Source organism: Engystomops pustulosus, chromosome 9, assembly GCF_040894005.1.
Source record: "Engystomops pustulosus chromosome 9, aEngPut4.maternal, whole genome shotgun sequence".
Taxonomy (NCBI): Eukaryota; Metazoa; Chordata; class Amphibia; order Anura; family Leptodactylidae; genus Engystomops; species Engystomops pustulosus.
In genome coordinates, this window is record NC_092419.1 from 62750974 (window position 1) to 62773544 (window position 22571).

At 45.0% G+C, this 22571-nt stretch overlaps 47 pseudogenes; all 47 read left to right on the forward strand.

Moving 5' to 3' along the window:
* The first annotated feature begins 24 nt into the window (after window positions 1-24).
* On the forward strand, window positions 25-143 carry LOC140094828 (5S ribosomal RNA; annotated as a pseudogene).
* An 824-nt stretch (window positions 144-967) lies between these two features.
* On the forward strand, window positions 968-1086 carry LOC140097602 (5S ribosomal RNA; annotated as a pseudogene).
* Window positions 1087-1534: 448 nt separating this feature from the next.
* Window positions 1535-1653, forward strand: LOC140092314 (5S ribosomal RNA; annotated as a pseudogene).
* Window positions 1654-1723: 70 nt separating this feature from the next.
* LOC140089223 (5S ribosomal RNA) lies at window positions 1724-1842 on the forward strand (annotated as a pseudogene).
* Window positions 1843-2477: 635 nt separating this feature from the next.
* LOC140085484 (5S ribosomal RNA) lies at window positions 2478-2596 on the forward strand (annotated as a pseudogene).
* A 446-nt stretch (window positions 2597-3042) lies between these two features.
* Window positions 3043-3161, forward strand: LOC140085485 (5S ribosomal RNA; annotated as a pseudogene).
* A 447-nt stretch (window positions 3162-3608) lies between these two features.
* LOC140091721 (5S ribosomal RNA) lies at window positions 3609-3727 on the forward strand (annotated as a pseudogene).
* A 448-nt stretch (window positions 3728-4175) lies between these two features.
* LOC140094830 (5S ribosomal RNA) lies at window positions 4176-4294 on the forward strand (annotated as a pseudogene).
* A 69-nt stretch (window positions 4295-4363) lies between these two features.
* Window positions 4364-4482, forward strand: LOC140097952 (5S ribosomal RNA; annotated as a pseudogene).
* A 636-nt stretch (window positions 4483-5118) lies between these two features.
* Window positions 5119-5237, forward strand: LOC140085398 (5S ribosomal RNA; annotated as a pseudogene).
* A 258-nt stretch (window positions 5238-5495) lies between these two features.
* LOC140088833 (5S ribosomal RNA) lies at window positions 5496-5614 on the forward strand (annotated as a pseudogene).
* Window positions 5615-5683: 69 nt separating this feature from the next.
* Window positions 5684-5802, forward strand: LOC140087453 (5S ribosomal RNA; annotated as a pseudogene).
* A 635-nt stretch (window positions 5803-6437) lies between these two features.
* Window positions 6438-6556, forward strand: LOC140091827 (5S ribosomal RNA; annotated as a pseudogene).
* A 70-nt stretch (window positions 6557-6626) lies between these two features.
* LOC140082071 (5S ribosomal RNA) lies at window positions 6627-6745 on the forward strand (annotated as a pseudogene).
* A 70-nt stretch (window positions 6746-6815) lies between these two features.
* Window positions 6816-6934, forward strand: LOC140097905 (5S ribosomal RNA; annotated as a pseudogene).
* Window positions 6935-8325: 1391 nt separating this feature from the next.
* Window positions 8326-8444, forward strand: LOC140094775 (5S ribosomal RNA; annotated as a pseudogene).
* An 824-nt stretch (window positions 8445-9268) lies between these two features.
* LOC140094776 (5S ribosomal RNA) lies at window positions 9269-9387 on the forward strand (annotated as a pseudogene).
* Window positions 9388-10212: 825 nt separating this feature from the next.
* On the forward strand, window positions 10213-10331 carry LOC140092316 (5S ribosomal RNA; annotated as a pseudogene).
* Window positions 10332-10401: 70 nt separating this feature from the next.
* On the forward strand, window positions 10402-10520 carry LOC140089224 (5S ribosomal RNA; annotated as a pseudogene).
* Window positions 10521-11155: 635 nt separating this feature from the next.
* LOC140085486 (5S ribosomal RNA) lies at window positions 11156-11274 on the forward strand (annotated as a pseudogene).
* Window positions 11275-11721: 447 nt separating this feature from the next.
* Window positions 11722-11840, forward strand: LOC140091722 (5S ribosomal RNA; annotated as a pseudogene).
* Window positions 11841-12288: 448 nt separating this feature from the next.
* On the forward strand, window positions 12289-12407 carry LOC140094831 (5S ribosomal RNA; annotated as a pseudogene).
* A 69-nt stretch (window positions 12408-12476) lies between these two features.
* Window positions 12477-12595, forward strand: LOC140097953 (5S ribosomal RNA; annotated as a pseudogene).
* Window positions 12596-13421: 826 nt separating this feature from the next.
* Window positions 13422-13540, forward strand: LOC140097396 (5S ribosomal RNA; annotated as a pseudogene).
* A 259-nt stretch (window positions 13541-13799) lies between these two features.
* LOC140088835 (5S ribosomal RNA) lies at window positions 13800-13918 on the forward strand (annotated as a pseudogene).
* Window positions 13919-13987: 69 nt separating this feature from the next.
* LOC140087454 (5S ribosomal RNA) lies at window positions 13988-14106 on the forward strand (annotated as a pseudogene).
* Window positions 14107-14741: 635 nt separating this feature from the next.
* Window positions 14742-14860, forward strand: LOC140085487 (5S ribosomal RNA; annotated as a pseudogene).
* Window positions 14861-14930: 70 nt separating this feature from the next.
* LOC140091580 (5S ribosomal RNA) lies at window positions 14931-15049 on the forward strand (annotated as a pseudogene).
* A 1204-nt stretch (window positions 15050-16253) lies between these two features.
* On the forward strand, window positions 16254-16372 carry LOC140091546 (5S ribosomal RNA; annotated as a pseudogene).
* Window positions 16373-16629: 257 nt separating this feature from the next.
* On the forward strand, window positions 16630-16748 carry LOC140090998 (5S ribosomal RNA; annotated as a pseudogene).
* Window positions 16749-16818: 70 nt separating this feature from the next.
* On the forward strand, window positions 16819-16937 carry LOC140082195 (5S ribosomal RNA; annotated as a pseudogene).
* Window positions 16938-17195: 258 nt separating this feature from the next.
* LOC140093444 (5S ribosomal RNA) lies at window positions 17196-17314 on the forward strand (annotated as a pseudogene).
* A 70-nt stretch (window positions 17315-17384) lies between these two features.
* Window positions 17385-17503, forward strand: LOC140091547 (5S ribosomal RNA; annotated as a pseudogene).
* Window positions 17504-17760: 257 nt separating this feature from the next.
* Window positions 17761-17879, forward strand: LOC140092564 (5S ribosomal RNA; annotated as a pseudogene).
* A 70-nt stretch (window positions 17880-17949) lies between these two features.
* Window positions 17950-18068, forward strand: LOC140093212 (5S ribosomal RNA; annotated as a pseudogene).
* Window positions 18069-18515: 447 nt separating this feature from the next.
* Window positions 18516-18634, forward strand: LOC140085226 (5S ribosomal RNA; annotated as a pseudogene).
* Window positions 18635-18704: 70 nt separating this feature from the next.
* LOC140079045 (5S ribosomal RNA) lies at window positions 18705-18823 on the forward strand (annotated as a pseudogene).
* A 69-nt stretch (window positions 18824-18892) lies between these two features.
* On the forward strand, window positions 18893-19011 carry LOC140085227 (5S ribosomal RNA; annotated as a pseudogene).
* A 70-nt stretch (window positions 19012-19081) lies between these two features.
* LOC140079046 (5S ribosomal RNA) lies at window positions 19082-19200 on the forward strand (annotated as a pseudogene).
* Window positions 19201-19458: 258 nt separating this feature from the next.
* On the forward strand, window positions 19459-19577 carry LOC140087923 (5S ribosomal RNA; annotated as a pseudogene).
* Window positions 19578-19647: 70 nt separating this feature from the next.
* On the forward strand, window positions 19648-19766 carry LOC140079047 (5S ribosomal RNA; annotated as a pseudogene).
* Window positions 19767-20024: 258 nt separating this feature from the next.
* LOC140097023 (5S ribosomal RNA) lies at window positions 20025-20143 on the forward strand (annotated as a pseudogene).
* Window positions 20144-20780: 637 nt separating this feature from the next.
* Window positions 20781-20899, forward strand: LOC140089567 (5S ribosomal RNA; annotated as a pseudogene).
* Window positions 20900-21158: 259 nt separating this feature from the next.
* LOC140098282 (5S ribosomal RNA) lies at window positions 21159-21277 on the forward strand (annotated as a pseudogene).
* Window positions 21278-21347: 70 nt separating this feature from the next.
* On the forward strand, window positions 21348-21466 carry LOC140088836 (5S ribosomal RNA; annotated as a pseudogene).
* A 448-nt stretch (window positions 21467-21914) lies between these two features.
* Window positions 21915-22033, forward strand: LOC140082598 (5S ribosomal RNA; annotated as a pseudogene).
* A 70-nt stretch (window positions 22034-22103) lies between these two features.
* LOC140082073 (5S ribosomal RNA) lies at window positions 22104-22222 on the forward strand (annotated as a pseudogene).
* Window positions 22223-22571: the final 349 nt, after the last annotated feature.

A 22571-nucleotide genomic window follows, 5' to 3' on the forward strand; every position in this document is an offset into this window, starting at 1 on the left:
GAAGGTTCAAATTGAACAGCTGCTGTCAACGGCAATTCTAAGCTGAATGTGCCTGCTCTCGTCAGATTGCAGCAGCAATGCAGCTTAAGGCTTGGCAAGTACCAGCATGGGAGACTGGCTGGGAATCCCAAGTTCTGTTGACCATTTTGAACCTGAAAATGTGTTAGTTTCTCTATGAGATAGTAAAAGAAGGTTCAAATTGAACAGCTGCTGTCAACGGCCATTCTAAGCTGAATGTGCCTGCTCTCGTCAAATCGCAGCAGCAATGCAGCTTAAGGCTTGGCAAGTACCAGCATGGGAGACTGGCTTGGAATCCCAAGTTCTGGTGACCTTTTTGAACCTGAAAATTGTGTTAGTTTCTCTATGAGATAGCAAAAGAAGGTTCAAATTGAACAGCTGCTGTCAACGGCCATTCTAAGCTGAATGTGCCTGCTCTTGTCAGATTGCAGCAGCAATGCAGCTTAAGGCTTGGCAAGTACCAGCATGGGAGACTGGCTTGGAATCCCAAGTTCTGGTGACCTTTTTGAACCTGAAAATTGTGTTAGTTTCTATATAAGATAGTAGAAGAAGGTTCAAATTGAACAACTGCTGTCAATGGCCATTCTAAGCTGAATGTGCCTGCTCTCGCCAGATCGCAGCAGCAATGCAGCCTAAGGCTTGGCAAGTACCAGCATGGGAGACTGGCTGGGAATCCCAAGTTCTGTTGACCTTTTTGAACCTGAAAATGTGTTAGTTTCTCTATGAGATAGTAAAAGAAGGTTCAAATTGAACAGCTGCTGTCAACGGCCATTCTAAGCTGAATGTGTGTGCTCTTGTCAGATCGCAGCAGCGATGCAGCTTAAGGCTTGGCAAGTACCAGCATGGGAGACTGGCTTGGAATCCCAAGTTCTGGTGACCTTTTTGAACCTGAAAATTGTGTTAGTTTCTCTATGAGATAGCAAAAGAAGGTTCAAATTGAACAGCTGCTGTCAACGGCCATTCTAAGCTGAATGTGCCTGCTCTTGTCAGATTGCAGCAGCAATGCAGCTTAAGGCTTGGCAAGTACCAGCATGGGAGACTGGCTGGGAATCCCAAGTTCTGTTGACCTTTTTGAACCTGAAAATTGTGTTAGTTTCTATATAAGATAGTAGAAGAAGGTTCAAATTGAACAACTGCTGTCAATGGCCATTCTAAGCTGAATGTGCCTGCTCTCGCCAGATCGCAGCAGCAATGCAGCTTAATGCTTGGCAAGTAACAGCATGGGAGACTGGCTGGGAATCCCAAGTTCCGTTGCCCTTTTTGAACCTGAAAATTGTGTTAGTTTCTCTATGAGATAGTAAAAGAACTTTCAAATTGAACAGCTGCTGTCAATGGCTATTCTAAGCTGAATGTGCGTGCTCTTGTCAGATCGCAGCAGCAATGCAGCTTAAGGCTTGGCAAGTACCAGCATGGGAGACTGGCTTGGAATCCCAAGTTCTGGTGACCTTTTTGATCCTGAAAATTGTGTTAGTTTCTATATGAGATAGTAGAAGAAGGTTCAAATTGAACAACTGCTGTCAATGGCCATTCTAAGCTGAATGTGCCTGCTCTCGTCAGATCGCAGCAGCAATGCAGCTTAAGTCTTGGCAAGTACCAGCATGGGAGACTGGCTGGGAATCCCAAGTTCCGTTGACCTTTTTGAACCTGAAAATTGTGTTAGTTTCTCTATGAGATAGCAAAAGAAGGTTCAAATTGAAGAGCTGCTGTCAACGGCCATTCTAAGCTGAATGTGCCTGCTCTCGTCAGATCGTAGCAGCAATGCAGCTTAAGGCTTGGCAAGTACCAGCATGGGAGACTGGCTGGGAATCCCAAGTTCTGTTGACCTTTTTGAACCTGAAAATTGTGTTAGTTTCTCTATGAGATAGTAAAAGAAGGTTCAAATTGAACAGCTGCTGTCAACGGCCATTCTAAGCTGAATGTGCGTGCTCTTGTCAGATCGCAGCAGCGATGCAGCTTAAGGCTTGGCAAGTTCCAGCATGGAGACTGGCTGGGAATCCCAAGTTCTGTTGACCTTTTTGAACTTGAAAATTGTTTTAGTTTCTCTATGAGATAGTAAAAGAAGGTTCAATTTGAAATGCTGCTGTCAACGGCCATTCTAAGCTGAATGTGCCTGCTCTTGTCAGATCGCAGCAGCAATGCAGCTTAAGGCTTGGCAAGTACCAGCATGGGAGACTGGCTTGGAATCCCAAGTTCTGGTGACCTTTTTGAACCTGAAAATTGTGTTAGTTTCTATATGAGATAGTAGAAGAAGGTTCAAATTGAACAACTGCTGTCAACGGCCATTCTAAGCTGAATGTGTGTGCTCTTGTCAGATCGCAGCAGCGATGCAGCTTAAGGCTTGGCAAGTACCAGCATGGGAGACTGGCTGGGAATCCCAAGTTCTGTTGACCTTTTTGAACCTGAAAATGTGTTAGTTTCTCTATGAGATAGTAAAAGAAGGTTCAAATTGAACAGCTGCTGTCAACGGCAATTCTAAGCTGAATGTGCCTGCTCTCGTCAGATCGCAGCAGCAATGCAGCTTAAGGCTTGGCAAGTACCAGCATGGGAGACTGGCTGGGAATCCCAAGTTCTGTTGACCTTTTTGAACCTGAAAATGTGTTAGTTTCTCTATGAGATAGTAAAAGAAGGTTCAAATTGAACAGCTGCTGTCAACGGCCATTCTAAGCTGAATGTGTGTGCTCTTGTCAGATCGCAGCAGCGATGCAGCTTAAGGCTTGGCAAGTACCAGCATGGGAGACTGGCTGGGAATCCCAAGTTCTGGTGACTTTTTTGAACCTGAAAATTGTGTTAGTTTCTCTATGAGATAGTAGAAGAAGGTTCAAATTGAACAACTGCTGTCAACGGCCATTCTAAGCTGAATGTGTGTGCTCTTGTCAGATTGCAGCAGCGATGCAGCTTAAGGCTTGGCAAGTACCAGCATGGGAGACTGGCTGGGAATCCCAAGTTCTGTTGACCTTTTTGAACCTGAAAATGTGTTAGTTTCTCTATGAGATAGTAAAAGAAGGTTCAAATTGAACAGCTGCTGTCAACGGCAATTCTAAGCTGAATGTGCCTGCTCTCGTCAGATCGCAGCAGCAATGCAGCTTAAGGCTTGGCAAGTACCAGCATGGGAGACTGGCTGGGAATCCCAAGTTCTGTTGACCTTTTTGAACCTGAAAATGTGTTAGTTTCTCTATGAGATAGTAAAAGAAGGTTCAAATTGAACAGCTGCTGTCAACGGCCATTCTAAGCTGAATGTGTGTGCTCTTGTCAGATCGCAGCAGCGATGCAGCTTAAGGCTTGGCAAGTACCAGCATGGGAGACTGGCTGGGAATCCCAAGTTCTGGTGACTTTTTTGAACCTGAAAATTGTGTTAGTTTCTCTATGAGATAGTAGAAGAAGGTTCAAATTGAACAACTGCTGTCAACGGCCATTCTAAGCTGAATGTGTGTGCTCTTGTCAGATTGCAGCAGCGATGCAGCTTAAGGCTTGGCAAGTACCAGCATGGGAGACTGGCTGGGAATCCCAAGTTCTGTTGACCTCTTTGAACCTGAAAATTGTGTTAGTTTCTCTATGAGATAGTAAAAGAAGGTTCAAATTGAACAGCTGCTGTCAATGGCCATTCTAAGCTGAATGTGCCTGCTCTCGTCAGATCGCAGCAGCAATGCAGCCTAAGGCTTGGCAAGTACCAGCATGGGAGACTGGCTGGGAATCCCAAGTTCCGTTGACCTTTTTGAACCTGAAAATTGTGTTAGTTTCTGTATGAGATAGTAAAAGAAGGTTCAAATTGAAAAGCTGCTGTCAACGGCAATTCTAAGCTGAATGTGCGTGCTCTTGTCAGATCGCAGCAGCGATGCAGCTTAAGGCTTGGCAAGTACCAGCATGGGAGACTGGCTGGGAATCCCAAGTTCTGGTGACCTTTTTGAACCTGAAAATTCTGTTAGTTTCTCTATGAGATAGTAGAAGAAGGTTCAAATTGAACAACTGCTGTCAACGGCCATTCTAAGCTGAATGTGTGTGCTCTTTTCAGATCGCAGCAGCGATGCAGCTTAAGGCTTGGCAAGTACCAGCATGGGAGACTGGCTGGGAATCCCAAGTTCTGTTGACCTTTTTGAACCTGAAAATTGTGTTAGTTTCTCTATGAGATAGTAAAAGAAGGTTCAAATTGAACAGCTGCTGTCAACGGCAATTCTAAGCTGAATGTGCCTGCTCTCGTCAGATTGCAGCAGCAATGCAGCTTAAGGCTTGGCAAGTACCAGCATGGGAGACTGGCTGGGAATCCCAAGTTCTGTTGACCATTTTGAACCTGAAAATGTGTTAGTTTCTCTATGAGATAGTAAAAGAAGGTTCAAATTGAACAGCTGCTGTCAACGGCCATTCTAAGCTGAATGTGCCTGCTCTCGTCAGATCGCAGCAGCAATGCAGCTTAAGGCTTGGCAAGTACCAGCATGGGAGACTGGCTTGGAATCCCAAGTTCTGGTGACCTTTTTGAACCTGAAAATTGTGTTAGTTTCTCTATGAGATAGCAAAAGAAGGTTCAAATTGAACAGCTGCTGTCAACGGCCATTCTAAGCTGAATGTGCCTGCTCTTGTCAGATTGCAGCAGCAATGCAGCTTAAGGCTTGGCAAGTACCAGCATGGGAGACTGGCTTGGAATCCCAAGTTCTGGTGACCTTTTTGAACCTGAAAATTGTGTTAGTTTCTATATAAGATAGTAGAAGAAGGTTCAAATTGAACAACTGCTGTCAATGGCCATTCTAAGCTGAATGTGCCTGCTCTCGCCAGATCGCAGCAGCAATGCAGCTTAATGCTTGGCAAGTAACAGCATGGGAGACTGGCTGGGAATCCCAAGTTCTGTTGACCTTTTTGAACCTGAAAATTGTGTTAGTTTCTCTATGAGATAGTAAAAGAACTTTCAAATTGAACAGCTGCTGTCAACGGCCATTCTAAGCTGAATGTGCGTGCTCTTGTCAGATCGCAGCAGCGATGCAGCTTAAGGCTTGGCAAGTACCAGCATGGGAGACTGGCTTGGAATCCCAAGTTCTGGTGACCTTTTTGAACCTGAAAATGTGTTAGTTTCTCTATGAGATAGTAAAAGAAGGTTCAAATTGAACAGCTGCTGTCAACGGCCATTCTAAGCTGAGTGTGCCTGCTCTCGTCAGATCGCAGCAGCAATGCAGCTTAAGGCTTGGCAAGTACCAGCATGGGAGACTGGCTGGGAATCCCAAGTTCTGTTGACCATTTTGAACCTGAAAATGTGTTAGTTTCTCTATGAGATAGTAAAAGAAGGTTCAAATTGAACAGCTGCTGTCAACGGCCATTCTAAGCTGAATTTGCGTGCTCTTGTCAGATCGCAGCAGCGATGCAGCTTAAGGCTTGGCAAGTTCCAGCATGGGAGACTGGCTGGGAATCCCAAGTTCTGTTGACCTTTTTGAACTTGAAAATTGTTTTAGTTTCTCTATGAGATAGTAAAAGAAGGTTCAATTTGAAATGCTGCTGTCAACGGCCATTCTAAGCTGAATGTGCCTGCTCTTGTCAGATCGCAGCAGCAATGCAGCTTAAGGCTTGGCAAGTACCAGCATGGGAGACTGGCTGGGAATCCCAAGTTCCGTTGACCTTTTGAACCTGAAAATTGTGTTAGTTTCTCTATGAGATAGTAAAAGAAGGTTCAAATTGAACAGCTGCTGTCAACGGCCGTTCTAAGCTGAATGTGCCTGCTCTCGTCAGATCGCAGCAGCAATGCAGCTTAAGGCTTGGCAAGTACCAGCATGGGAGACTGGCTGGGAATCCCAAGTTCTGTTGACCTTTTTGAACCTGAAAATTGTGTTAGTTTCTCTATGAGATAGTAAAAGAAGGTTCAAATTGAACAGCTGCTGTCAACGGCCATTCTAAGCTGAATGTGCGTGCTCTTGTCAGATCGCAGCAGCGATGCAGCTTAAGGCTTGGCAAGTTCCAGCATGGAGACTGGCTGGGAATCCCAAGTTCTGTTGACCTTTTTGAACTTGAAAATTGTTTTAGTTTCTCTATGAGATAGTAAAAGAAGGTTCAATTTGAAATGCTGCTGTCAACGGCCATTCTAAGCTGAATGTGCCTGCTCTTGTCAGATCGCAGCAGCAATGCAGCTTAAGGCTTGGCAAGTACCAGCATGGGAGACTGGCTTGGAATCCCAAGTTCTGGTGACCTTTTTGAACCTGAAAATTGTGTTAGTTTCTATATGAGATAGTAGAAGAAGGTTCAAATTGAACAACTGCTGTCAACGGCCATTCTAAGCTGAATGTGTGTGCTCTTGTCAGATCGCAGCAGCGATGCAGCTTAAGGCTTGGCGAGTACCAGCATGGGAGACTGGCTGGCAATCCCAAGTTCTGTTGACCTTTTTGAACCTGAAAATGTGTTAGTTTCTCTATGAGATAGTAAAAGAAGGTTCAAATTGAACAGCTGCTGTCAACGGCAATTCTAAGCTGAATGTGCCTGCTCTCGTCAGATCGCAGCAGCAATGCAGCTTAAGGCTTGGCAAGTACCAGCATGGGAGACTGGCGGGGAATCCCAAGTTCCGTTGACCTTTTTGAACCTGAAAATTGTGTTATTTTCTCTATGAGATAGTAAAAGAAGGTTCAAATTGAACAGCTGCTGTCAACGGCCATTCTAAGCTGAATGTGCCTGCTCTCGTCAGATCGCAGCAGCAATGCAGCTTAAGGCTTGGCAAGTACCAGCATGGGGGACTGGCTGGGAATCCCAAGTTCTGTTGACCTTTTTTAACCTGAAAATTGTGTTAGTTTCTCTATGAGATAGTAAAAGAAGGTTCAAATTGAACAGCTGCTGTCAACGGCCATTCTAAGCTGAATGTGCCTGCTCTCGTCAGATCGCAGCAGCAATGCAGCTTAAGTCTTGGCAAGTACCAGCATGGGAGACTGGCTGGGAATCCCAAATTCCGTTGACCTTTTTGAACCTGAAAATTGTGTTATTTTCTCTATGAGATAGTAAAAGTAGGTTCAAATTGAACAGCTGCTGTCAACGGCAATTCTAAGCTGAATGTGCGTGCTCTTGTCAGATCGCAGCAGCGATGCAGCTTAAGGCTTGGCAAGTACCAGCATGGGAGACTGGCTGGGAATCCCAAGTTCTGGTGACCTTTTTGAACCTGAAAATTGTGTTAGTTTCTCTATGAGATAGTAGAAGAAGGTTCAAATTGAACAACTGCTGTCAACGGCCATTCTAAGCTGAATGTGTGTGCTCTTTTCAGATCGCAGCAGCGATGCAGCTTAAGGCTTGGCAAGTACCAGCATGGGAGACTGGCTGGGAATCCCAAGTTCTGTTGACCTTTTTGAACCTGAAAATTGTGTTAGTTTCTCTATGAGATAGTAAAAGAAGGTTCAAATTGAACAGCTGCTGTCAACGGCAATTCTAAGCTGAATGTGTCTGCTCTCGTCAGATTGCAGCAGCAATGCAGCTTAAGGCTTGGCAAGTACCAGCATGGGAGACTGGCTGGGAATCCCAAGTTCTGTTGACCATTTTGAACCTGAAAATGTGTTAGTTTCTCTATGAGATAGTAAAAGAAGGTTCAAATTGAACAGCTGCTGTCAACGGCCATTCTAAGCTGAATGTGCCTGCTCTCGTCAAATCGCAGCAGCAATGCAGCTTAAGGCTTGGCAAGTACCAGCATGGGAGACTGGCTTGGAATCCCAAGTTCTGGTGACCTTTTTGAACCTGAAAATTGTGTTAGTTTCTCTATGAGATAGCAAAAGAAGGTTCATATTGAACAGCTGCTGTCAACGGCCATTCTAAGCTGAATGTGCCTGCTCTTGTCAGATTGCAGCAGCAATGCAGCTTAAGGCTTGGCAAGTACCAGCATGGGAGACTGGCTTGGAATCCCAAGTTCTGGTGACCTTTTTGAACCTGAAAATTGTGTTAGTTTCTATATAAGATAGTAGAAGAAGGTTCAAATTGAACAACTGCTGTCAATGGCCATTCTAAGCTGAATGTGCCTGCTCTCGCCAGATCGCAGCAGCAATGCAGCTTAATGCTTGGCAAGTAACAGCATGGGAGACTGGCTGGGAATCCCAAGTTCCGTTGCCCTTTTTGAACCTGAAAATTGTGTTAGTTTCTCTATGAGATAGTAAAAGAACTTTCAAATTGAACAGCTGCTGTCAACGGCCATTCTAAGCTGAATGTGCGTGCTCTTGTCAGATCGCAGCAGCGATGCAGCTTAAGGCTTGGCAAGTACCAGCATGGGAGACTGGCTTGGAATCCCAAGTTCTGGTGACCTTTTTGAACCTGAAAATGTGTTAGTTTCTCTATGAGATAGTAAAAGAAGGTTCAAATTGAACAGCTGCTGTCAACGGCCATTCTAAGCTGAGTGTGCCTGCTCTCGTCAGATCGCAGCAGCAATGCAGCCTAAGGCTTGGCAAGTACCAGCATGGGAGACTGGCTGGGAATCCCAAGTTCTGTTGACCTTTTTGAACCTGAAAATGTGTTAGTTTCTCTATGAGATAGTAAAAGAAGGTTCAAATTGAACAGCTGCTGTCAACGGCCATTCTAAGCTGAATGTGTGTGCTCTTGTCAGATCGCAGCAGCGATGCAGCTTAAGGCTTGGCAAGTACCAGCATGGGAGACTGGCTTGGAATCCCAAGTTCTGGTGACCTTTTTGAACCTGAAAATTGTGTTAGTTTCTCTATGAGATAGCAAAAGAAGGTTCAAATTGAACAGCTGCTGTCAACGGCCATTCTAAGCTGAATGTGCCTGCTCTTGTCAGATTGCAGCAGCAATGCAGCTTAAGGCTTGGCAAGTACCAGCATGGGAGACTGGCTTGGAATCCCAAGTTCTGTTGACCTTTTTGAACCTGAAAATTGTGTTAGTTTCTATATAAGATAGTAGAAGAAGGTTCAAATTGAACAACTGCTGTCAATGGCCATTCTAAGCTGAATGTGCCTGCTCTCGCCAGATCGCAGCAGCAATGCAGCTTAATGCTTGGCAAGTAACAGCATGGGAGACTGGCTTGGAATCCCAAGTTCCGTTGCCCTTTTTGAACCTGAAAATTGTGTTAGTTTCTCTATGAGATAGTAAAAGAACTTTCAAATTGAACAGCTGCTGTCAACGGCCATTCTAAGCTGAATGTGCGTGCTCTTGTCAGATCGCAGCAGCGATGCAGCTTAAGGCTTGGCAAGTACCAGCATGGGAGACTGGCTTGGAATCCCAAGTTCTGGTGACCTTTTTGAACCTGAAAATGTGTTAGTTTCTCTATGAGATAGTAAAAGAAGGTTCAAATTGAACAGCTGCTGTCAACGGCCATTCTAAGCTGAGTGTGCCTGCTCTCGTCAGATCGCAGCAGCAATGCAGCCTAAGGCTTGGCAAGTACCAGCATGGGAGACTGGCTGGGAATCCCAAGTTCTGTTGACCTTTTTGAACCTGAAAATGTGTTAGTTTCTCTATGAGATAGTAAAAGAAGGTTCAAATTGAACAGCTGCTGTCAACGGCCATTCTAAGCTGAATGTGTGTGCTCTTGTCAGATCGCAGCAGCGATGCAGCTTAAGGCTTGGCAAGTACCAGCATGGGAGACTGGCTTGGAATCCCAAGTTCTGGTGACCTTTTTGAACCTGAAAATTGTGTTAGTTTCTCTATGAGATAGCAAAAGAAGGTTCAAATTGAACAGCTGCTGTCAACGGCCATTCTAAGCTGAATGTGCCTGCTCTTGTCAGATTGCAGCAGCAATGCAGCTTAAGGCTTGGCAAGTACCAGCATGGGAGACTGGCTTGGAATCCCAAGTTCTGTTGACCTTTTTGAACCTGAAAATTGTGTTAGTTTCTATATAAGATAGTAGAAGAAGGTTCAAATTGAACAACTGCTGTCAATGGCCATTCTAAGCTGAATGTGCCTGCTCTCGCCAGATCGCAGCAGCAATGCAGCTTAATGCTTGGCAAGTAACAGCATGGGAGACTGGCTGGGAATCCCAAGTTCCGTTGCCCTTTTTGAACCTGAAAATTGTGTTAGTTTCTCTATGAGATAGTAAAAGAACTTTCAAATTGAAGAGCTGCTGTCAATGGCTATTCTAAGCTGAATGTGCGTGCTCTTGTCAGATCGCAGCAGCGATGCAGCTTAAGGCTTGGCAAGTACCAGCATGGGAGACTGGCTTGGAATCCCAAGTTCTGGTGACCTTTTTGATCCTGAAAATTGTGTTAGTTTCTATATGAGATAGTAGTAGAAGGTTCAAATTGAACAACTGCTGTCAATGGCCATTCTAAGCTGAATGTGCCTGCTCTCGTCAGATCGCAGCAGCAATGCAGCTTAAGTCTTGGCAAGTACCAGCATGGGAGACTGGCTGGGAATCCCAAGTTCCGTTGACCTTTTTGAACCTGAAAATTGTGTTAGTTTCTCTATGAGATAGCAAAAGAAGGTTCAAATTGAAGAGCTGCTGTCAACGGCCATTCTAAGCTGAATGTGCCTGCTCTCGTCAGATCGTAGCAGCAATGCAGCTTAAGGCTTGGCAAGTACCAGCATGGGAGACTGGCTGGGAATCCCAAGTTCTGTTGACCTTTTTGAACCTGAAAATTGTGTTAGTTTCTCTATGAGATAGTAAAAGAAGGTTCAAATTGAACAGCTGCTGTCAACGGCCATTCTAAGCTGAATGTGCGTGCTCTTGTCAGATCGCAGCAGCGATGCAGCTTAAGGCTTGGCAAGTTCCAGCATGGAGACTGGCTGGGAATCCCAAGTTCTGTTGACCTTTTTGAACTTGAAAATTGTTTTAGTTTCTCTATGAGATAGTAAAAGAAGGTTCAATTTGAAATGCTGCTGTCAACGGCCATTCTAAGCTGAATGTGCCTGCTCTTGTCAGATCGCAGCAGCAATGCAGCTTAAGGCTTGGCAAGTACCAGCATGGGAGACTGGCTTGGAATCCCAAGTTCTGGTGACCTTTTTGAACCTGAAAATTGTGTTAGTTTCTATATGAGATAGTAGAAGAAGGTTCAAATTGAACAACTGCTGTCAACGGCCATTCTAAGCTGAATGTGTGTGCTCTTGTCAGATCGCAGCAGCGATGCAGCTTAAGGCTTGGCAAGTACCAGCATGGGAGACTGGCTGGGAATCCCAAGTTCTGTTGACCTTTTTGAACCTGAAAATGTGTTAGTTTCTCTATGAGATAGTAAAAGAAGGTTCAAATTGAACAGCTGCTGTCAACGGCAATTCTAAGCTGAATGTGCCTGCTCTCGTCAGATCGCAGCAGCAATGCAGCTTAAGGCTTGGCAAGTACCAGCATGGGAGACTGGCTGGGAATCCCAAGTTCTGTTGACCTTTTTGAACCTGAAAATGTGTTAGTTTCTCTATGAGATAGTAAAAGAAGGTTCAAATTGAACAGCTGCTGTCAACGGCCATTCTAAGCTGAATGTGTGTGCTCTTGTCAGATCGCAGCAGCGATGCAGCTTAAGGCTTGGCAAGTACCAGCATGGGAGACTGGCTGGGAATCCCAAGTACTGGTGACTTTTTTGAACCTGAAAATTGTGTTAGTTTCTCTATGAGATAGTAGAAGAAGGTTCAAATTGAACAACTGCTGTCAACGGCCATTCTAAGCTGAATGTGTGTGCTCTTGTCAGATTGCAGCAGCGATGCAGCTTAAGGCTTGGCAAGTACCAGCATGGGAGACTGGCTGGGAATCCCAAGTTCTGTTGACCTCTTTGAACCTGAAAATTGTGTTAGTTTCTCTATGAGATAGTAAAAGAAGGTTCAAATTGAACAGCTGCTGTCAATGGCCATTCTAAGCTGAATGTGCCTGCTCTCGTCAGATCGCAGCAGCAATGCAGCCTAAGGCTTGGCAAGTACCAGCATGGGAGACTGGCTGGGAATCCCAAGTTCCGTTGACCTTTTTGAACCTGAAAATTGTGTTAGTTTCTGTATGAGATAGTAAAAGAAGGTTCAAATTGAAAAGCTGCTGTCAACGGCAATTCTAAGCTGAATGTGCGTGCTCTTGTCAGATCGCAGCAGCGATGCAGCTTAAGGCTTGGCAAGTACCAGCATGGGAGACTGGCTGGGAATCCCAAGTTCTGGTGACCTTTTTGAACCTGAAAATTCTGTTAGTTTCTCTATGAGATAGTAGAAGAAGGTTCAAATTGAACAACTGCTGTCAACGGCCATTCTAAGCTGAATGTGTGTGCTCTTTTCAGATCGCAGCAGCGATGCAGCTTAAGGCTTGGCAAGTACCAGCATGGGAGACTGGCTGGGAATCCCAAGTTCTGTTGACCTTTTTGAACCTGAAAATTGTGTTAGTTTCTCTATGAGATAGTAAAAGAAGGTTCAAATTGAACAGCTGCTGTCAACGGCAATTCTAAGCTGAATGTGCCTGCTCTCGTCAGATTGCAGCAGCAATGCAGCTTAAGGCTTGGCAAGTACCAGCATGGGAGACTGGCTGGGAATCCCAAGTTCTGTTGACCATTTTGAACCTGAAAATGTGTTAGTTTCTCTATGAGATAGTAAAAGAAGGTTCAAATTGAACAGCTGCTGTCAACGGCCATTCTAAGCTGAATGTGCCTGCTCTCGTCAGATCGCAGCAGCAATGCAGCTTAAGGCTTGGCAAGTACCAGCATGGGAGACTGGCTTGGAATCCCAAGTTCTGGTGACCTTTTTGAACCTGGAAATTGTGTTAGTTTCTCTATGAGATAGCAAAAGAAGGTTCAAATTGAACAGCTGCTGTCAACGGCCATTCTAAGCTGAATGTGCCTGCTCTTGTCAGATTGCAGCAGCAATGCAGCTTAAGGCTTGGCAAGTACCAGCATGGGAGACTGGCTTGGAATCCCAAGTTCTGGTGACCTTTTTGAACCTGAAAATTGTGTTAGTTTCTATATAAGATAGTAGAAGAAGGTTCAAATTGAACAACTGCTGTCAATGGCCATTCTAAGCTGAATGTGCCTGCTCTCGCCAGATCGCAGCAGCAATGCAGCTTAATGCTTGGCAAGTAACAGCATGGGAGACTGGCTGGGAATCCCAAGTTCCGTTGCCCTTTTTGAACCTGAAAATTGTGTTAGTTTCTCTATGAGATAGTAAAAGAACTTTCAAATTGAGCAGCTGCTGTCAACGGCTATTCTAAGCTGAATGTGCGTGCTCTTGTCAGATCGCAGCAGCGATGCAGCTTAAGGCTTGGCAAGTACCAGCATGGGAGACTGGCTTGGAATCCCAAGTTCTGGTGACCTTTTTGATCCTGAAAATTGTGTTAGTTTCTTTATGAGATAGTAGAAGAAGGTTCAAATTGAACAACTGCTGTCAATGGCCATTCTAAGCTGAATGTGCCTGCTCTCGTCAGATCGCAGCAGCAATGCAGCTTAAGTCTTGGCAAGTCCCAGCATGGGAGACTGGCTGGGAATCCCAAGTTCCGTTGACCTTTTTGAACCTGAAAATTGTGTTAGTTTCTCTATGAGATAGCAAAAGAAGGTTCAAATTGAAGAGCTGCTGTCAACGGCCATTCTAAGCTGAATGTGCCTGCTCTCGTCAGATCGTAGCAGCAATGCAGCTTAAGGCTTGGCAAGTACCAGCATGGGAGACTGGCTGGAAATCCCAAGTTCTGTTGACCTTTTTGAACCTGAAAATTGTGTTAGTTTCTCTATGAGATAGTAAAAGAAGGTTCAAATTGAACAGCTGCTGTCAACGGCCATTCTAAGCTGAATTTGCGTGCTCTTGTCAGATCGCAGCAGCGATGCAGCTTAAGGCTTGGCAAGTTCCAGCATGGGAGACTGGCTGGGAATCCCAAGTTCTGTTGACCTTTTTGAACTTGAAAATTGTTTTAGTTTCTCTATGAGATAGTAAAAGAAGGTTCAATTTGAAATGCTGCTGTCAACGGCCATTCTAAGCTGAATGTGCCTGCTCTTGTCAGATCGCAGCAGCAATGCAGCTTAAGGCTTGGCAAGTACCAGCATGGGAGACTGGCTGGGAATCCCAAGTTCCGTTGACCTTTTGAACCTGAAAATTGTGTTAGTTTCTCTATGAGATAGTAAAAGAAGGTTCAAATTGAACAGCTGCTGTCAACGGCCGTTCTAAGCTGAATGTGCCTGCTCTCGTCAGATCGCAGCAGCAATGCAGCTTAAGGCTTGGCAAGTACCAGCATGGGAGACTGGCTGGGAATCCCAAGTTCTGTTGACCTTTTTGAACCTGAAAATTGTGTTAGTTTCTCTATGAGATAGTAAAAGAAGGTTCAAATTGAACAGCTGCTGTCAACGGCCATTCTAAGCTGAATGTGCGTGCTCTTGTCAGATCGCAGCAGCGATGCAGCTTAAGGCTTGGCAAGTTCCAGCATGGAGACTGGCTGGGAATCCCAAGTTCTGTTGACCTTTTTGAACTTGAAAATTGTTTTAGTTTCTCTATGAGATAGTAAAAGAAGGTTCAATTTGAAATGCTGCTGTCAACGGCCATTCTAAGCTGAATGTGCCTGCTCTTGTCAGATCGCAGCAGCAATGCAGCTTAAGGCTTGGCAAGTACCAGCATGGGAGACTGGCTTGGAATCCCAAGTTCTGGTGACCTTTTTGAACCTGAAAATTGTGTTAGTTTCTATATGAGATAGTAGAAGAAGGTTCAAATTGAACAACTGCTGTCAACGGCCATTCTAAGCTGAATGTGTGTGCTCTTGTCAGATCGCAGCAGCGATGCAGCTTAAGGCTTGGCAAGTACCAGCATGGGAGACTGGCTGGGAATCCCAAGTTCTGTTGACCTTTTTGAACCTGAAAATGTGTTAGTTTCTCTATGAGATAGTAAAAGAAGGTTCAAATTGAACAGCTGCTGTCAACGGCAATTCTAAGCTGAATGTGCCTGCTCTCGTCAGATCGCAGCAGCAATGCAGCTTAAGGCTTGGCAAGTACCAGCATGGGAGACTGGCTGGGAATCCCAAGTTCTGTTGACCTTTTTTAACCTGAAAATTGTGTTAGTTTCTCTATGAGATAGTAAAAGAAGGTTCAAATTGAACAGCTGCTGTCAACGGCCATTCTAAGCTGAATGTGCCTGCTCTCGTCAGATCGCAGCAGCAATGCAGCTTAAGGCTTGGCAAGTACCAGCATGGGAGACTGGCTGGGAATCCCAAATTCCGTTGACCTTTTTGAACCTGAAAATTGTGTTATTTTCTCTATGAGATAGTAAAAGTAGGTTCAAATTGAACAGCTGCTGTCAACGGCCATTCTAAGCTGAATGTGTGTGCTCTTGTCAGATCGCAGCAGCGATGCAGCTTAAGGCTTGGCAAGTACCAGCATGGGAGACTGGCTGGGAATCCCAAGTTCTGGTGACTTTTTTGAACCTGAAAATTGTGTTAGTTTCTCTATGAGATAGTAGAAGAAGGTTCAAATTGAACAACTGCTGTCAACGGCCATTCTAAGCTGAATGTGTGTGCTCTTGTCAGATCGCAGCAGCGATGCAGCTTAAGGCTTGGCAAGTACCAGCATGGGAGACTGGCTGGGAATCCCAATTTCTGTTGACCTTTTTGAACCTGAAAATTGTGTTAGTTTCTCTATGAGATAGTAAAAGAAGGTTCAAATTGAACAGCTGCTGTCAACGGCCATTCTAAGCTGAATGTGTGTGCTCTTGTGAGATCGCAGCAGCGATGCAGCTTAAGGCTTGGCAAGTACAAGCATGGGAGACTGGCTTGGAATCCCAAGTTCCGGTGACCTTTTTGAACCTGAAAATTGTGTTAGTTTCTCTATGAGATAGCAAAAGAAGGTTCAAATTGAACAGCTGCTGTCAACGGCCATTCTAAGCTGAATGTGCCTGCTCTCGTCAGATTGCAGCAGCAATGCAGCTTAAGGCTTGGCAAGTACCAGCATGGGAGACTGGCTTGGAATCCCAAGTTCTGGTGACCTTTTTGAACCTGAAAATTGTGTTAGTTTCTATATAAGATAGTAGAAGAAGGTTCAAATTGAACAACTGCTGTCAATGGCCATTCTAAGCTGAATGTGCCTGCTCTCGCCAGATCGCAGCAGCAATGCAGCTTAATGCTTGGCAAGTAACAGCATGGGAGACTGGCTGGGAATCCCAAGTTCCGTTGCCCTTTTGAAACCTGAAAATTGTGTTAGTTTCTCTATGAGATAGTAAAAGAACTTTCAAATTGAACAGCTGCTGTCAACGGCCATTCTAAGCTGAATGTGCGTGCTCTTGTCAGATCGCAGCAGCGATGCAGCTTAAGGCTTGGCAAGTACCAGCATGGGAGACTGGCTTGGAATCCCAAGTTCTGGTGACCTTTTTGAACCTGAAAATTGTGTTAGTTTCTCTATGAGATAGTAAAAGAAGGTTCAAAATGAACAGCTGCTGTCAACGGCAATTCTAAGCTGAATGTGCCTGCTCTCGTCAGATTGCAGCAGCAATGCAGCTTAAGGCTTGGCAAGTACCAGCATGGGAGACTGTCTGGGAATCCCAAGTTCTGTTGACCTTTTTGAACCTGAAAATGTGTTAGTTTCTCTATGAGATAGTAAAAGAAGGTTCAAATTGAACAGCTGCTGTCAACGGCCATTCTAAGCTGAATTTGCCTGCTCTCGTCAGATCGCAGCAGCAATGCAACTTAAGGCTTGGCAAGTACCAGCATGGGAGACTGGCTGGGAAATAGAAGTTCCGTTGACCTTTTTGAACCTGAAAATGTGTTAGTTTCTCTATGAGATAGTAAAAGAAGGTTCAAATTGAACAACTGCTGTCAACGGCCATTCTAAGCTGAATGTGCCTGCTCTCGTCAGATCGCAGCAGCAATGCAGCTTAAGGCTTGGCAAGTACCAGCATGGGAGACTGGCTGGGAATCCCAAGTTCCGTTGACCTTTTTGAACCTGAAAATTGTGTTAGTTTCTCTATGAGATAGTAAAAGAAGGTTCAAATTGAACAGCTGCTGTCAACGGCCATTCTAAGCTGAATGTGCCTGCTCTCGTCAGATCGCAGCAGCAATGCAGCTTAAGGCTTGGCAAGTACCAGCATGGGAGACTGGATGGGAATCCCAAGTTCTGTTGACCTTTTTGAACCTGAAAATGTGTTAGTTTCTCTATGAGATAGTAAAAGAAGGTTCAAATTGAACAGCTGCTGTCAACGGCCATTCTAAGCTGAATGTGCGTGCTCTTGTCAGATCGCAGCAGCGATGCAGCTTAAGGCTTGGCAAGTACCAGCATGGGAGACTGGCTTGGAATCCCAAGTTCTGGTGACCTTTTTGAACCTGAAAATTGTGTTAGTTTCTCTATGAGATAGTAAAAGAAGGTTCAAATTGAACAGCTGCTGTCAACGGCCATTCTAAGCTGAATTTGCCTGCTCTCGTCAGATCGCAGCAGCAATGCAACTTAAGGCTTGGCAAGTACCAGCATGGGAGACTGGCTGGGAATTCCAAGTTCCGTTGACCTTTTTGAACCTGAAAATTGTGTTAGTTTCTCTATGAGATAGTAAAAGAAGGTTCAAATTGAACAGCTGCTGTCAACGGCAATTCTAAGCTGAATGTGCCTGCTCTCGTCAGATTGCAGCAGCAATGCAGCTTAAGGCTTGGCAAGTACCAGCATGGGAGACTGTCTGGGAATCCCAAGTTCTGTTGACCTTTTTGAACCTGAAAATGTGTTAGTTTCTCTATGAGATAGTAAAAGAAGGTTCAAATTGAACAGCTGCTGTCAACGGCCATTCTAAGCGGAATTTGCCTGCTCTCGTCAGATCGCAGCAGCAATGCAACTTAAGGCTTGGCAAGTACCAGCATGGGAGACTGGCTGGGAATTCCAAGTTCCGTTGACCTTTTTGAACCTGAAAATGTGTTAGTTTCTCTATGAGATAGTAAAAGAAGGTTCAAATTGAACAGCTGCTGTCAAAGGCCATTCTAAGCTGAATGTGCCTGCTCTCGTCAGATCGCAGCAGCAATGCAGCTTAAGGCTTGGCAAGTACCAGCATGGGAGACTGGCTGGGAATCCCAAGTTCCGTTGACCTTTTTGAACCTGAAAATTGTGTTAGTTTCTCTATGAGATAGTAAAAGAAGGTTCAAATTGAACAGCTGCTGTCAACGGCCATTCTAAGCTGAATGTGCCTGCTCTCGTCAGATCGCAGCAGCATTGCAGCTTAAGGCTTGGCAAGTACCAGCATGGGAGACTGGCTGGGAATCCCAAGTTCTGTTGACCTTTTTGAACCTGAAAATGTGTTAGTTTCTCTATGAGATAGTAAAAGAAGGTTCAAATTGAACAGCTGCTGTCAATGGCCATTCTAAGCTGAATGTGCGTGCTCTTGTCAGATCGCAGCAGCGATACAGCTTAAGGCTTGGCAAGTACCAGCATGGGAGACTGGCTTGGAATCCCAAGTTCTGGTGACCTTTTTGAACCTGAAAATTGTGTTAGTTTCTCTATGAGATAGCAAAAGAAGGTTCAAATTGAACAGCTGCTGTCAACGGCCATTCTAAGCTGAATGTGCCTGCTCTTGTCAGATTGCAGCAGCAATGCAGCTTAAGGCTTGGCAAGTACCAGCATGGGAGACTGGCTGGGAATCCCAAGTTCTGGTGACTTTTTTGAACCTGAAAATTGTGTTAGTTTCTCTATGAGATAGTAAAAGAAGGTTCAAATTGAACAGCTGCTGTCAACGGCCATTTTAAGCTGAATGTGCCTGCTCTCGTCAGATCGCAGCAGCAATGCAGCTTAAGGCTTGGCAAGTACCAGCATGGGAGACTGGCTGGGAATCCCAAGTTCCGTTGACCTTTTTGAACCTGAAAATTGTGTTAGTTTCTCTATGAGATAGTAAAAGAAGGTTCAAATTGAACAGCTGCTGTCAACGGCCATTCTAAGCTGAATGTGCCTGCTCTCGTCAGATCGCAGCAGCAATGCAGCTTAAGGCTTGGCAAGTACCAGCATGGGAGACTGGCTGGGAATCCCAAGTTCTGTTGACCTTTTTGAACCTGAAAATGTGTTAGTTTCTCTATGAGATAGTAAAAGAAGGTTCAAATTGAACAGCTGCTGTCAACGGCCATTTTAAGCTGAATGTGCCTGCTCTCGTCAGATCGCAGCAGCAATGCAGCTTAAGGCTTGGCAAGTACCAGCATGGGAGACTGGCTGGGAATCCCAAGTTCCGTTGACCTTTTTGAACCTGAAAATTGTGTTAGTTTCTCTATGAGATAGTAAAAGAAGGTTCAAATTGAACAGCTGCTGTCAACGGCCATTCTAAGCTGAATGTGCCTGCTCTCGTCAGATCGCAGCAGCAATGCAGCTTAAGGCTTGGCAAGTACCAGCATGGGAGACTGGCTGGGAATCCCAAGTTCTGTTGACCTTTTTGAACCTGAAAATGTGTTAGTTTCTCTATGAGATAGTAAAAGAAGGTTCAAATTGAACAGCTGCTGTCAACGGCCATTCTAAGCTGAATGTGCGTGCGCTTGTCAGATCGCAGCAGCGATGCAGCTTAAGGCTTGGCAAGTACCAGCATGGGAGACTGGCTTGGAATCCCAAGTTCTGGTGACCTTTTTGAACCTGAAAATTGTGTTAGTTTCTATATAAGATAGTAGAAGAAGGTTCAAATTGAACAACTGCTGTCAACGGCCATTCTAAGCTGAATGTGCCTGCTCTCGCCAGATCGCAGCAGCAATGCAGCTTAAGGCTTGGCAAGTACCAGCATGGGAGACTGGCTGGGAATCCCAAGTTCCGTTGACCTTTTTGAACCTGAAAATTGTGTTAGTTTCTCTATGAGATAGTAAAAGAAGGTTCAAATTGAACAGCTGCTGTCAACGGCCATTCTAAGCTGAATGTGCCTGCTCTCGTCAGATCGCAGCAGCAATGCAGCTTAAGGCTTGGCAAGTACCAGCATGGGAGACTGGCTGGGAATCCCAAGTTCTGTTGACCTTTTTGAACCTGAAAATGTGTTAGTTTCTCTATGAGATAGTAAAAGAAGGTTCAAATTGAACAGCTGCTGTCAACGGCCATTCTAAGCTGAATGTGCGTGCGCTTGTCAGATCGCAGCAGCGATGCAGCTTAAGGCTTGGCAAGTACCAGCATGGGAGACTGGCTTGGAATCCCAAGTTCTGGTGACCTTTTTGAACCTGAAAATTGTGTTAGTTTCTCTATGAGATAGCAAAAGAAGGTTCAAATTGAACAGTTGCTGTCAATGGCCATTCTAAGCTGAATGTGCCAGCTCTCGTCAGATCGCAGCAGCAATGCAGCTTAAGGCTTGGCAAGTACCAGCATGGGAGACTGGCTGGGAATCCCAAGTTCCGTTGCCCTTTTTGAACCTGAAAATTGTGTTAGTTTCTCTATGAGATAGTAAAAGAAGGTTCAAATTAAACAACTGCTGTCAACGGCCATTCTAAGCTGTATGTGCGTGCTCTTGTGAGATCGCAGCAGCGATGCAGCTTAAGGCTTGGCAAGTACCAGCATGGGAGACTGGCTTGGAATCCCAAGTTCTGGTGACCTTTTTGAACCTGAAAATTGTGTTAGTTTCTCTATGAGATAGCAAAAGAAGGTTCAAATTGAACAGCTGCTGTCAACGGCCATTCTAAGCTGAATGTGCCTGCTCTTGTCAGATTGCAGCAGCAATGCAGTTTAAGGCTTGGCAAGTACCAGCATGGGAGACTGGCTTGCAATCCCAAGTTCTGGTGACCTTTTTGAACCTTAAAATTGTGTTAGTTTCTATATAAGATAGTAGAAGAAGGTTCAAATTGAACAACTGCTGTCAATGGCCATTCTAAGCTGAATGTGCCTGCTCTTGCCAGATCGCAGCAGCAATGCAGCTTAAGGCTTGGCAAGTACCAGCGTGGGAGACTGGCTGGGAATCCCAAGTTCCGTTGACCTTTTTGAACCTGAAAATTGTGTTAGTTTCTCTATGAGATAGTAAAAGAAGGTTCAAATTGAACAGCTGCTGTCAACGGCCATTCTAAGCTGAATGTGCCTGCTCTCGTCAGATTGCAGCAGCAATGCAGCTTAAGGCTTGGCAAGTACCAGCATGGGAGACTGGCTGGGAATCCCAAGTTCTGTTGACCTTTTTGAACCTGAAAATGTGTTAGTTTCTCTATGAGATAGTAAAAGAAGGTTCAAATTGAACAGCTGCTGTCAACGGCCATTCTAAGCTGAATGTGCGTGCTCTTGTGAGTTCGCAGCAGCGATGCACCTTAAGGCTTGGCATAGTACCAGCATGGGAGACTGGCTTGGAATCCCAAGTTCTGGTGACCTTTTTGAACCTGAAAATTGTGTTAGTTTCTCTATGAGATAGCAAAAGAAGGTTCAAATTGAACAGCTGCTGTCAACGGCCATTCTAAGCTGAATGTGCCTGCTCTTGTCAGATCGCAGCAGCGATGCAGCTTAAGGCTTGGCAAGTTCCAGCATGGGAGACTGGCTGGGAATCCCAAGTTCTGTTGACCTTTTTGAACTTGAAAATTGTTTTAGTTTCTCTATGAGATAGTAAAAGAAGGTTCAATTTGAAATGCTGCTGTCAACGGCCATTCTAAGCTGAATGTGCCTGCTCTTGTCAGATCGCAGCAGCAATGCAGCTTAAGGCTTGGCAAGTACCAGCATGGGAGACTGGCTGGGAATCCCAAGTTCCGTTGACCTTTTTGAACCTGAAAATTGTGTTAGTTTCTCTATGAGATAGTAAAAGAAGGTTCAAATTGAACAGCTGCTGTCAACGGCCATTCTAAGCTGAATGTGCGTGCTCTTGTCAGATCGCAGCAGCGATGCAGCTTAAGGCTTGGCAAGTACCAGCATGGGAGACTGGCTGGGAATCCCAAGTTCTGGTGACTTTTTTGAACCTGAAAACTGTGTTAGTTTCTCTATGAGATAGTAGAAGAAGGTTCAAATTGAACAACTGCTGTCAACGGCCATTCTAAGCTGAATGTGTGTGCTCTTGTCAGATCGCAGCAGCGATGCAGCTTAAGGCTTGGCAAGTACCACCATGGGAGACTGGCTGGGAATCCCAAGTTCTGGTGACCTTTTTGAACCTGAAAATTGTGTTAGTTTCTATATGAGATAGTAGAAGAAGGTTCAAATTGAACAACTGCTGTCAATGGCCATTCTAAGCTGAATGTGCCTGCTCTCGTCAGATCGCAGCAGCAATGCAGCTTAAGGCTTGGCAAGTACCAGCATGGGAGACTGGCTGGGAATCCCAAGTTCCGTTGACCTTTTTGAACCTGAAAATTGTGTTAGTTTCTCTATGAGATAGTAAAAGAAGGTTCAAATTGAACAGCTGCTGTCAACGGCCATTCTAAGCTGAATGTGCCTGCTCTCGTCAGATCGCAGCAGCAATGCAGCTTAAGGCTTGGCAAGTACCAGCATGGGGGACTGGCTGGGAATCCCAAGTTCTGTTGACCTTTTTGAACCTGAAAATGTGTTAGTTTCTCTATGAGATAGTAAAAGAAGGTTCAAATTGAACAGCTGCTGTCAACGGCCATTCTAAGCTGAATGTGCGTGCTCTTGTCAGATCGCAGCAGCGATGCAGCTTAAGGCTTGGCAAGTACCAGCATGGGAGACTGGCTTGGAATCCCAAGTTCTGGTGACCTTTTTGAACCTGAAAATTGTGTTAGTTTCTATATAAGATAGTAGAAGAAGGTTCAAATTGAACAACTGCTGTCAATGGCCATTCTAAGCTGAATGTCCCTGCTCTCGCCAGATCACAGCAGCAATGCAGCTTAAGGCTTGGCAAGTACCAGCATGGGAGAC